The following is a 14343-nucleotide window of genomic DNA, read 5'->3' as shown; positions in this document are numbered from 1 at the left end:
AATCTGCAAAGCGCGCATCGAGGCATGTGTTGATTACGCTTGTGGCCACGCCCGAAGCCTCGGAACGCGCGTTGCTAGGTCCGAAGCCTTGCCAGACGGGCTTCCTACGTCATCGCCAACACATAGTTTCGCGGGTGATTCGAAATAAAATGGCGCACCGAGACGACAATGAGCTCACAGGTGACACTGACACACCCAACTCGCATCTTCAAACCTCAATTCAATCGGATTCGTTTTGCAATGGACGCACCCACAACGAAAAAGAAGAGAACATCCCCTGTCTGGGATCATTTTGAGCAGATCTATCCTAAAAAGGTACAAATTATAATAACCAGTGTGAATATATATTGTAAATTATTGTGACAACACAGTGTATCCCTCGTTTTAATGTCTTTCTTCTACTTGCTGATATTTCAAAAGGTGAAGTGTAAACTTTGTTCTAAAGAACTTGGGTACCAAGAGAACACTCTTTAGCCCCAATAAAGCACAAGAGGCTGAGAGGAGGCTCACAGCTGAATGTCCTCCTCCTCCTCCAACCCATCATCTTCATCAACACAACCGGACACATCAGAAGCTTCCCAGCCTGTGGAGCAAGGTAATATTCGATACATTCTAATGGTGTTAATTAAGCAATAAGAAATGAGCGGGAGTGCATTATTGTGGGATAAGGCATTCTTTTGCTCCCATCTCTACGATGGGCAGCCAGAACTGCCTGTTGGCTGTTAGTCTGTTTGTTGTGTCTTAGGTGACAAACTGTGGCGGCGATTGGACCACACAGTCATGCAGAGGAGGACCCAGACGAGGACCCAGAGTGAGACCGCAGATGCGACTGTGGAGGTACACACTTACCTGGGGGAACCCAACATAAGCAGGATGTCAAACCCCCTGGATTACTGGGAGTTGCACAAACATGTCTACCCAAACCTCTACAAACTAGCAATAACCTTTCTCTGTACCCCGACCTCATCCGTCCCTTGCGAAAGACAGGAGAAATCCTATCTAAAATAATAAACCGTTTAAATCCAAAAACTTTGGAAATGCTAGTTTTCCTCAATAAAAATGAATGAAAGGTGTGTCTTGTTCCTTGTTTATATGTCAATGTCTAAAATAAAGCAATCATTCTTTCAATTACCACACGCACATTCATTCACATCACAACTCCCTGCCCTTTTGACCCCATCAAATCCATGGTATCATTTTAATCACTGTCTGTCATGACATTTATTTTCCACATGAAGGCGCAATAGAACAAATGAAGCCTCATGATGCTTCGGCCCAGGAGCGAACCAGTTGGATGGAAGGCCTCATTGCTTCATGATGCTTCAGTTTACCATCACTAAGAAGAGCCGTTTCTACAGCCAATGCTGTGGTTGTGTCAACCTGGATTTGAAGATCACGGGGATATTCCATCAACGCAGCTAAAGAAAGCGAGGCTCATGCAAAAAAACGAGGCTGGAAGTGAACACCATCTCCAAATAAAGCGGCAAGTCGTTCCACTAAACCATTGCAGCCGTGTCTAATCAAGGCTAACGTAAGCCAGGCTTGCATAGCCTTGCTTTGTACACGCTCCCGGGGTAGACAAGAAGCCCTGATGAGTCGATAGGCGAAATTGCAATCAATTATGTCAAAAGACAGCAAAACGAGAGCAGTATTCTTCTTACAAACAACAAAAGTTGATTGATGGAGCTGTATGAGGAATTCAAGACTCGCCAAAAAAAAAGGCAATACTGCTGCTACCAATAAGACGAGGGAAATATTGGCAAAAAATAAATAAAATAAGTTGTTGACAGACTAAATGTATAAGTTATAATTGTTTCATGTTAGATGTGTATTTCACATTAATCGTGTTATTAATGATTGATTTAATGTAAAGCACTTCGAATTGACCTACATATTCATTCTTCACTGTTACATCTCAACAGTAGCCAAAAGCGATCATGGCAACAAGTCGGCAAGTAGCCTATTACAATATATATAAAAAATAAGACTAAATAGGTGTTGAGCTGTAAATATATGTTGCCTATTATTGTAGCCACCAGAAAAAAAGATTAAGGCCACTGCCATAGGTGGGGGAGGGGACCACAGCCTGCTACATTCACATCAGCAGAAGATCTGCAAAATAAAACAGTCTTTTCCTTAATCCGGCTTGATGGAATACCCCCCAGATGTCATCTCCTGTCTCTTGGCTGCTTGCTGATGGAGTGGGTCATCCTTTTCACTGATGCTTCAGCAGTGTCTCCACCTTTTGTGCAAGATTTTGAAATTTATGAGATTCTCATTTAATTAAAAATAAATAAACTAACATTTGACCTAGTTACTTTTGTTAAAGTAGCTAGGTGACAGTGACACTGCTCACATCTTAGTGATACAGATAGTCTAGCATTTCAAAAGCAGAATAGCCAATATTTAAATAAGAGTAATGTTACATTGGAAAATTGAACTCAAGTAGAAATTAAAAGTGCAGAAAAAATACTTGCACAAATATTTGAGTACTGTGAGTGATGAGTAAACTAAGAGTGTAACAAGCCTTTTTTTTTTTTTTTAACTGTTTGCAAAGCATACATTGCAAAAATACTGACATTTATCAAGAAATTGTAATATTTAAAATAAAATGATTAAATACAAAGGATAAAGGGTTGAGGTTAAAATACCTGTAGCGGCTTAAAGATTCACTCGCAGTAAAATGTTTTGTTATCATTTTATTATGATAGTAAGAGTACAGATGCTTGAATATAATGTTAGTCAAATACAAGTAGTTGAGTACTGTCCACTTTTGGTTATAGGTTTAGGTTATCTTGTAAAACATTCAATAGGGTTCTGTAGCTCTATAGTAATTTTCACATCTAAGCACTAAACAGCAGTTTATTAGGTATTTTTAGATTATTATTATTTTTACAGGTACAAGCTATTGATCGTATGTTTACACTGGTAGGCTTAAAATCTTGAAATAACTGAACACATTGAAGTCACGATTTGACTTCAATGTGTTCAGTTTTCGTGACAATTAACAACATGAGATGAGCTAGCTAGCGCCGGATTACGAGGTATGATCGTACAATAAATCTTACCTTCATACTAAAACTTATTTCTTTCTGCCCACTTTGAGTGCTCTGCATGTCAACCAACGTTTAAGCTGTTGCACACGGTGTTTGTATATTGAACCATTTTGAAATTTTCACGCCTGGGACGTCCTCTTCTTCCAAAATGACGCGTAAACTGGTGTGGCTACTTTGTTTGGAATTTCGGATTTGTGCATATTAATGATAAAAACGTGGCGTCATTTGAGTTCAACCCACTGTCGTTCGCTCAACCAATGAAGTTGAGCTTTAGCCCGCCCAAATCCTCCAGAGCCCGCCCTCTTCTTTTACGAGTACAAATCAGTTTTGCACCATTTGTAGTGAGAGATTTGGTGCAAAAGTCACATGACTGGACAGCAGCAGAAAAAACACTTCTGACTCCTAGTGGCGACTTCTTTGACGACAAGTTGTCATTTCTACAGGTACAGATCACAACTTTAATAGATACAAATTTACACTTTTTTGTACAGGTACAAATCATGACTTTTACAGGTACAAATGTGTTTTTACAGATACAATTTTTTTTTACACATACACATTTTTTTTTACACATACACTTCTTTTTTTTTACACATACAAAAACATTTTTTACAGGTACACATTTTTTTTCAGGTACAAATCACGACTTTTACAGATGCAAATTGACACTTTTTTGTACAGGTACAATTTTTTTTTGTACAGGTACAAATCCCGACTTTTACAGATACAAATTTATACTTTTTTCTACAGGTACAATTTTTCTTTTTTTAATACAACCCAAAAACATTTTTTTTTACAGGTACAAGTTACTTTTTCACCATATTTACCTCCATATCCCCCCCCCCCCAAAAAAAAGATGTCGTTTTTTTTGGGGGGATCAACGATACAGGCTTCTTTTTTTTAAATTCTGTTTGCAGTCTCTGCGTGTATCCACCAGAGGGAGGCACAAATCGAACTAACCAATGAAAATGTACTAGTGCTACAAAAGCGCTGTATGAGAATATTAATACAGTAGGTACTTTATCGCAACGTTACTATAGTCCTATTGTGATGATGGTAGTGATGTATTTATTTGTTTATTTTGAGACAACAAATGGTTTTATATAGAGGGAGGATGAGAAGGGGGAAAATGTGGAGAATGTGTGTGATGGTGTTTCCCCGGTGGCTGGAGTCGCTGGACTACTTGTGTGTGCAAATGACCCTGTCTGCAACCGAGCTCAGACAGATGGCCAATTAACTCCAATTAGCCCATTCTCAGCACATCTTCGTTAACAGCTCACCACGCACACCCAGAAGTAATTTGTAACCCTTTGGCCATTTAGCTTGCCTGCACTAAAATCATTGGTGGCCTAAACACAGGCAGAAGCACTGACCTACATTTACAACTTCAATTCTAATATTTTTCCTTTGAAATTGTGTTAATGTATGCCCAATACTCTATTTTCTTAATTTGGTAATTTTTCTCTTATATGTCAGATTTTATGTATTTATTTAGTTAGTTATTTAGTCAGTTATTTACCGGTATTTAGTTAGTTATTTTTATGTCTAGTCAGTTTTCAGTCTAAATGTGTGGCTGTGTCAATCTAATCCTGCCAGGACCTTCACATTAGTAGTGCTGGCACATGTAACAAAATAAATTAGCAAAGGCAACGTTTCTTTAAAACAATTCAGATGTCAAATTCGTCCAAACAAGGCCAGCCAGCTGGCCCTCGATGATGTCATTTTCGATCTCCTCATCAGTTAGTAAGAGTGAAACTGATTACAGCCAATTTCGATGAGCAAAACAAATCAGTAGAAATGAAAATATTAAAGGGGAAGTCAAGTAAAAATAATAATAATTATATATATATATATATATATATATATATATATATATATATATATATATATATATATATATATATATATATATATATATATATATATATATATATATATATATATATATGTTCTATGCGGTCCTACTGGTCTTAACACAGCATTTCAAATAATATTGCATTTGTATCATATGAATTAAGCAGCAAAACCACCTGCTTTTATCCATTTCAGTGGGCGGCCATTTAGCAAAATGACATCACAGTGCCGAGGGGCTCGGCTTGCAAACGTCTTAGGCTATGACCATCCATCCTATCTATTTTCTTAACCGCTTAAACACAGAATACAGGTGAACCATGATTGGACATTACCTGAGCATAAAACTTTAAAATATGGTGGCTACTTTGCTGATTTTGTCTATGGCAGGGTTGCTTTGGATTGTAAAGCCTGCGACAAACAAAAGATTACTGTATACAGTACCTCCTTTTGGCCCACCTTGTATCGTGTGCATAGTTAAAGCAATACCGCTCAATCAAAAGTGGAATAATCTCTTCCAATCTCTTTATCCGCTACAGGGCGCTGGAGCACAAATGACTGACCTGGGATCAGGGCTGAGATGGTGTCACACAACGTTAACTTAAGACGGCCTCTGTGTCTGCGCTTGCGCACGTGTGCTTGCGTGTGTATGTGTTGTGATGCCGTGATACTGAGGTGAAAACACAAGTTGACACTGACTCACAAAAGAGTGGAGCAAGTGCGAGTGATGGGCGAAAAGGGGGGTGACATTTGAATGTGTGTGTGTGTGTGTGTGTGTGTGTGTGTGTGTTCTGTGTGATGCTGTGACGCTGAGGTGAAAACACAAGTTGACACCGACTCGCAAGAGAGTGGAGCAAGTGCGAGCAGTGAGTGAAAGTGGGGTGAGATTTCTGTGCGTGTGTGTGAGAGGGAAATATGATGGAGGCAAGGATGACACAGTCACAGACAGACACTGACATTTCACATATTCCATTTACGGCTGTAAAAAAAGAGGCAAAATTATCATTCAAGTATTTCCCCTTTTTTTTTATTTTATATATATATATATATATATATATATATATATATATATATATATATTATGACTGAGTTTCCCTCCTTCCTCCTCTTCCTTTGCTATTCAACTTCCCTCCGGAGCTGCTGTGATTTAAGGCAAGACGGAGGACCGGTTGCCCGGCTGTCTGCCTGTCTGATGCGAGCTGTAACTCACTCAACAAGCAGACGGGGAAAGAGAGAGTGAAAGAGACACAGAGAGAGTCGAGAGAAGTAGTGAGATATGAAAATTCAAAGCATGGGCTCATAAACCTAAAAGCATGTTATGGGTAAAATGCAGTTGTAGGCACTAGGCGGTTTCTGCTGGCCTAAAACAATCAGAAGCCCTCCATTTCCATTCCAAAATTATTTTATTTGTTCCATGAAATTGTTTTCCTTTATTCTCAACATTTCCTAACATTTCTCTTACACATATGTACAGCATGGTAATTTGTTTGGGACCAATCCGATTTTAAAATGTTTTGTTATCATTTTATTATGATAGTAAGAGTACAGATACTTGAATATAATGTTACTCAAATACAAGTAGCTGAGTACTGTCCACTTTTGGTTATAGGTTTAGGTTATCTTGTAAAACATTCAATAGGGTTCTGTAGCTCTATAGTAATTTTCACATCCAAGCACTAAACAGCAGTTTATGAGGTATTTTTAGATTATTATTATTTTTACAGGTACAAGCTATTGATCGTATGTTTACACTGGTAGGCTTAAAATCTTGAAATAACTGAACACATTGAAGTCACGATTTGACTTCAATGTGTTCAGTTTTCGTGACAATTAACAACATGAGATGAGCTAGCTAGCGCCGGATTACGAGGTATGATCGTACAATAAATCTTACCTTCATACTAAAACTTATTTCTTTCTGCCCACTTTGAGTGCTCTGCATGTCAACCAACGTTTAAGCTGTTCCACACGGTGTTTGTATATTGAGATATGAAAATTCAAAGCATGGGCTCATAAACCTAAAAGCATGTTATGGGTAAAATGCAGTTGTAGGCACTAGGCGGTCTCTGCTGGCCTAAAACAATCAGAAGCCCTCCATTTCCATTCCAAAATTATTTTATTTGTTCCATGAAATTGTTTTCCTTTATTCTCAACATTTCCTAACATTTCTCTTACACACATGTACAGCATGGTAATTTTTTGGGGACCAATCAGATTGTAGCATCTTTGTGTTGCCAAGCCAGTCTAATTTCCCAGGGCCTTCAGAATCAGTTTCGCTCGCTGATGTATTTTAAACTATATTAGCAATGGGATTGGGTCAGAGCGCTGGCCCTCAATGATGACATTATTTTTTTGGTCCCCTGGTGGGTTGGTCGGAGCAAAACCTACAGCCAAGTTCGACTAGCAAAACACATCTGTCGTGAACTGTACTCATTGATACGCTAATAAGTCATCTTTAGTGATGTTATTAAAATGATTGTTATTGTTATTTTAAAATCCTAATACTGGCCATGAAATGCTTGTTTGAAACCTTAACCTTTGTTTAAGCGCTTAACCCAGGCTTGAAATTGTCATTTGAAACCTTAACCATGACCCTGGCTTGAAACCCCATAACCCTTGTTTAAAACTTGGGATGGGCGAATTTCCATCCTTATTTCAAGGTATCGGTACTCGTGCCCTTTTGTGTCTGCTTTATGATCAGGGACTAGAAATAATGAATTAGAAGAGTAGAACATTTCCATTAATCCATGCAATTTTCAGGAAACATGCAATATTGGTAAATACAGGTCTTTCTTTAAAAACTTCTGTCATTGTTTTAGGAAGGACATTTTCTGTATCAAAATTACTATTGATATTGGTACTTGGTATCGGTGATCACTATAGAGTTGAGTACTCGTACTGGTATCGGCCTAAGGAAAACATCCTTATAACCTGTCTTAAAACCAGGATTTGAGACCATAACCCAGGCTTGAAGCCCTACTTAAAAACAATTGAAATTGTAATTTGAAATCTGAGCACTAGTTTCAAACTTGCCCAGGCAAGGAACCCTACATTGAAACCTATTTTGAAAGCCTACTCTGAAACCTTAACACTGGCCTTCAATAGCAAATTTAAAACCTTAAGCCATAACTCTGTCCAGAAGCTATATATGACTTTAAACCCCAACTCAGGCTTGAAACCCTAACATTGGCCGTGGAACCCCAAATTGAAACTTTACCCTTGTACAGTATACCCAGGCTACAAACCTTAGTTTGAAACTTCCTTTTGAATCTAACACTGGACTTGAAACTAATTTGAACACATTTATTAACAAGCATCTCTGGTGACATGTACACATAATTTATGGTATTGAATTTTTGTACCCTTTTGTCATGCAATTGGATAACTGCTGATTCTGCAGTGCTCCGAATAACGTCAGAGGCACAGTTGCATGCCGGTATAACTTGTTTTTGTATAGCTGATGGTTTCTTAACTGCAACGTGATAGCGGTGATATTAAGATGTGGATAAAGTCCTGACTGAAATCACGCCACATTTGTTTTGTTCCCTGTGAAAAACCTCCTTCGCCCTCCTCACGCTCTCTCCATCTGCACATTATGTAGATGTCAATAATTCAACACAAGATCGGGGGGGGGAAGCAGGCGCTTAACAACAGGTTACAATCCGGCCTGTAAAATCTGCATTTGTGAATAAAAGATGACTGCGAAACGTTCAAAGCGGCTGGGAGCTGTCAAGGCTGCCATTTGTTTTGTGACAGTATCGCGGCAAAAAGTGACACTTCAAATGCGGGCCTTTGTCTTTATCTTGGCAGGTTTTCAATCTTTGCTCTATTTCGGCGCACACATTCTCAGTATGGCGCAGCGTCATTTGCTACCCGTTGTTTTGGAGATGCTCTTTTATCTGGCGGAGAGCCTTTTGTTGTTTCCGACTTTCTCTTTGTTTTTTAAAATGTTGTGAGCAACGCAATGTCAAAGATGATGTGCTAACTGCATTCAAAGCGCAAATGTCCTGCGCCGCAAAGGATACCTGATGTGCCACTGCTTGCTGCTCCTTCTGACATCGTTCCTATGCTTAGCCATTTGTTTTTGGGGGGAAAATGTATGCATCAGAAGTACTAGTGGTATCGGATACAAGTAGTGGCATGGGTCTGAAAAAAAAGTGGTGTCTCATATCCCTAGTAGTGACATTACTGTATAACATTTTCTTAGTTAACATTTAGTGTGTTACTAGTACCACTAGTTGTTTGTTTTAAGATATTCTTGATATGCAGATTAAGATCCATGTGCGAGTTTGCTCTTTGTCCTAGTAAATAAATTCACTGCACTCGTCGAATGAGTATCTTACTAGTAATGTTTGGTATACTTGTAGGATAACTACATTTTACTGGTGAGGCAAAACTGCGCTCTAGTCTGTATGCTTGTGAAGCACTAGATGGTGAGTACTTTTATTTTTTAAATGTCACGACTGGTTCTAGCAATTTTTTCCACCACTAGTACCACTTTTGGCCTATCAAAATGAAGTTAAACAGGATATAAGTGCTACTAGTACTACTGGCAAAGCACTATTAGATGTTAACTAGTAGACTTGTATAACATCACTACTAGTACTTTTTGCATTACTGGTGCGACTTTTGGCCTACGACCTTAAGATGGATATTAGTGATGTCATTACTACTTTCTTAATTTCTACGAATCTAGTGCTTCAAAAGTAGTACTATTTGCACACAGCTGTAACTAGTGCATTGTTTTGTTGCTTGTAGTTGTTCTATTTGTGAGAACAAAGAGCGTACTATGGATCTTATATCCAGCATAAAGTCGTGCTAGCAGACCAAAGTGGCACTAGTTTAAAAAAAAAAAGAAGGAAAAAAAAGTAGTTACTAGTAAGACACAATCATTCTTCCAATGCCCTGAATTGTCTTACTATTGGACAAACAATGTACTGCACTAGTAGACAGAACTTCAGTTGGATATCAGTAATATCAACTGAATGCTTACACGGCATATTCGTCCTCATCCGTATTTCTTCATCCAGCCATCTTTCATTTACTCTTCCTTTCTCTTCTCCAGCCAGCTTTCCTTCCTCCTACTGTACTTCCATCTATCCCTCCACCTCCTTCTTCCGTCCTTCCTCTCTCGCTTCCCCCTAACTCCACTCCCTCCCCTTTTTTAATGCCACGGGCCTGCAGATCCTTCCTTTGTTCCTGACATCTGTTTGCTGGCTGATTAATTGAGATGAGCATGTGGGGTGAAGGCCTGTATGTGGAGGGAGGAGGTGGGGGGTGGGGGGTGGGGGGTGGGTGCGAGCTGAGACTTCCCCAGGTAATGTGTGTGTTTGTGTATGATGATCAAGAGCATGGAAATGGAGGGGAACATGATAGTGTAGTTATTTTCTTTAAAAAATAATAAAGCTTTCTCACAGTTTGGCACCTACGGATTTGCTCACTTGCGGATTTAATTTTTAATTTTAATTTTTCTTCAAAATTTAAAAAATATATATTATTTAAATATTTTTTTCCCAGTATCCCCCTATTTTCACCTAATTTATTAGCATGTTTGGATTGGTAATAAATAAATAAATAAATGAATAAATAAATAACAAAGCGTGTTACCATTGACTGTAATCCATTATATGTGCACACTGAACCTACATTTAGCGCTATGGGAATACATTATAGACCTACCCTTGATAGATAAAACTACGCAACATTGATTTTTTTTTAAATTAAATAGTTTTGCCACTATTGCACACTTTAAACACATTTAAACTTATTAAAGCTCATTTAAACTTTTTTTTTTCTTTCTAAGAGCTCAGTATTGTTCATTCGGTAATTTTACCGATTTGACATGTCATCATCATTGCTCTCTTTTTTATTTTATTTATTAATTATTTTGTATGTGGGTGAGTACGTGTATGTGCGTGTGTGCGTGTGTGCGTGTGAGTGTATTCATTAGTTCACCAAAAACCTATTAAAAAATCCCATACCGTTCACCTAAACCGAACACCGCCGTCAGGAGACCCGAGGAAGGACCAAAGAAAAGAAAGGAAAGTGAAATCCAGCACCGACCAGACACCACCCACCACCCACCGGGCCACCAACCAGAGTCCTTCACCAACCCCAGAAACATCTAAATTCCAACAAATCAGGGAGACCTCAAGAGACCAAAGGAAAGACTGAGGAAAGGAAGGAAGGACAGACGAAGCCGAGTGAGATCCACAGACACCAGCCTCCACCGATTCAATGACCTGAGGAGGAAGCAGATTGTGTCTGAGTTTCGATAGATGCTGGTGTGGTGGATCTGGCATGCATGAAAATCTCCACCAAAGAGGGGAGCCATCGACCCCTGCCAGGACAGGGCAAGCGCAACACCTCAGGGCCCCCCAGGCCGCGGCAGCGCCAAAGGACGACCCCCGGGCCACGCAGGGGCCACCGGCTGGAGAGCAAACCCAGGAGCAGGATCGCCCCCCCACCCCAACATGGCCCACGCCCCCACCCCAACACGGCCCGTGCCCCCAACCCAACGCAGCTCACTTACACTTATTAAAACCTACTTTTTAAAGTGTTCTAACACTTAAGTTCTCAAAAAAAAGCTAGACAATTTGAAATTAAACAAGACTTGCTCTCACAGTTCTTCAAATAAGAGCCAAAGTGGGCTTGCATCAAGCTGCTTGTCACTCCAAGTTGACTGACACGTAAAACCATAGAATTAAACTTGCATAACACTAAAATGTTCACCAAATCTGATGATCATTCTGCTAGCTTGTAAAGCCCCTATCCCACTGAGTTGCGAGCATTGACGAACATTGCGAAAGTTGCGTTTTGCCAAAGTTTGACAGGGTTCGAATTGGAATATGTCGCATTTGTGTTTGGAGTTATTCGTAGTTGCCGCCATTATCATAAGAACATTTTGAACATGTTCAAAATTTCCTTGGGAATCCATTGTTTCACCAACATAAAAATGCCAATGGCGTCATCAAGTATTGGCATAATTTAAATAGCACTCATACCCCCTCAGGTTTCATATATTCTTCCTTTGAGAAAAAAAAAAAAAACAGCAACCGGTCCCTTTTGGTGGCATTATGAATGAAAAGCATGTCACCAAAGTTTATGCATATATGTGCTAATGATAGTCTGAAAATAAATATTAGAACTAAATTGGCATTATTATTATTATTGTTCACGTCGTGATGACTCCCAGCTGCTATAGACACAAAACATTACGTCAGCCCCTCCCCCAAAAACACAACTGACTGTCGCCAAAATTTATGAATACATGTGCAGACAGGTGATAACCGTAGTCTGGAAATATTAGAACAGAACTCGCAACATTTTTGATAATATTCAAAAGCGTTCGTTATTATTATTATTATTATTATTATTATTATTATTATTATTATTATTATTATTATTATTATTATATGAATGTGCGGCAGCATTTCCGTCTTAAATATTATCCAAATTATTGCGAGCTTTGTTCTAATATTTTTAGACAAAGATTAACATATGTTCGCACATGTACTCAAAAATTTTGGATACAATCAGTCATGGTTTTCATTCATAATACCACCGTAAAGGCTGGTTGCACATAATTGGTTGCGTCGCATTCCGCTGCAGTCACGTCTACAAATGTCTTTCCCCCCCCCTTTCTTTCTAAAAGTAAGAATATGAAAAATATGAGTGATATCTAAATTATGGCAACATACTTGACAACACATAGGCCTACTCATTTTAATAGCACAAAATTAGACCAGGAAATAAGTCCAAAATGACCAGGAGTTGCTTGCACGCAAATGCGTCACGGCAAAGACTGACTGGACAAAAATGTCTAATAATTACATCCTCTAATAAAAAGGAAACGAAAAATTATAATTTTAATCTGTTGTGTGGTTCAACTTGACTCAAATTTTAGGTTAATTCGCGCGTTGTCTCAAATGTCGCGTTTACATCACAAACTGACAGAGACGACAATCTCATATTTTGAGAATTCAACATTCACAGCGTTCGGCAATGTTCGCAGTTCAGTGGGATAGGGGCTTAACGTGATGCAAAATGCTTTAAATGGGCTCACAGAAATTGGCATAGATTTTATAGTAATTGAAGACCTTCAAACAACTATTATTTTAAGACACAAGGAGCAACAACAAATAAAAACGGGGCATACAACAGTGCTCAAAAGAATATAGGCCTACTGAATTGTCTCTGCTCTGCGGGACAACAAATATTACTTGAACTCAGGTGAATTTGGACAGTAAAATCCATTAAAACAATGTTTGATTATAGTGGCGGCACGACGAGTCATCTGTTATTTCACGTAGGGTGACCAAACGTCCTTATTTGGGAGGACAGACCATTTTCTTACGTCCTGTTTCTGGCGTCCAAGGTTTCATAAATTTATGGAAATGTCCGGTTGGCATTGTGTGACGAATAGAAGGTAGAAGTACGCTGTGTAACTGCGACTGGTACCACAATTTGAAGACGTCGGGGCAAGTGTCCTCTTTTTTTTTGGAAATGGGAATATGGTCACCCTAATTTTAACGGCTCAGCTAACAATGTGTAAAACAAGAACTAAACAGAGACACTTTTTTGCATAAATGCATCTGCAATATCAAGTGAGACTATTGAGGAAACATGACACATACGTGGAATAATTTGGTAACAATGAACAAGTCGGAACGTATTCCATGGGAGTGATTTATGTTTGGCTGAGGTCACAAATCATCCGTTGGGACAGACGTGTATTTAAAGGTCACACAGGCGGGTCAGAGGATATCAGGGGTGGGCTCCCGTGGTTATAATGCCGGGTGTGGGAGAAATTTACTGGGAGAAGTTCAAAACTAAACTCTGTCCACCATGTCGATGGCAAATTAGTGGCGTAGGGGGGGAAATCAATGGATTGACTTATGGGAGTCATCAATCAATTCATCCAATTTTCTATCAGCGCTTGTCATTCATTTCAATAGGGAAAATGATTTGATTTACCAGTAAACTGACTTCTGAGCTTGATCGCAACTATTTTTTTTTTTAAATTGTAAGCCAAGGTGGCACAGTACTTTTTTTTTAATGCCTCAACTCTGCCTTCTTTTGTATCCTTTTATGTCTTCTGTGTGGACAACGAGCAAGCTTCACTGTGAGGAGCCTCCATAAGATATTTATACCCTCCTGTTTGTCACTGCTGGATCAATACATGCACTGGGCCTGCTACACGCGCAAACAAAAGTGCTGGGACACACTTCTTAATCAGTTCCGTCAGGGGTTAGCTTCCCCGTGACCTTTCACAGGATGCAGGCTATCACATGGATGGGACTATTGTGCCTTTGACAATTATTTTTAGTAAATGGAAAATGGATGGACGGATGGAAAATGATCTATCTATCTATCTATCTATCTATCTATCTATCTATCTATCTATCTATCTATCTATCTATCTATCTATCTATCT

This window comes from Leptonotus elevatus, chromosome 4, assembly GCF_054856555.1.
Source record: "Leptonotus elevatus isolate MCC_2025b chromosome 4, RoL_Lele_1.0, whole genome shotgun sequence".
NCBI lineage: Eukaryota > Metazoa > Chordata > Actinopteri > Syngnathiformes > Syngnathidae > Leptonotus > Leptonotus elevatus.
The sequence above is the reverse complement of the archived record's forward strand: the minus strand, read 5'-3'. Positions refer to the sequence as shown.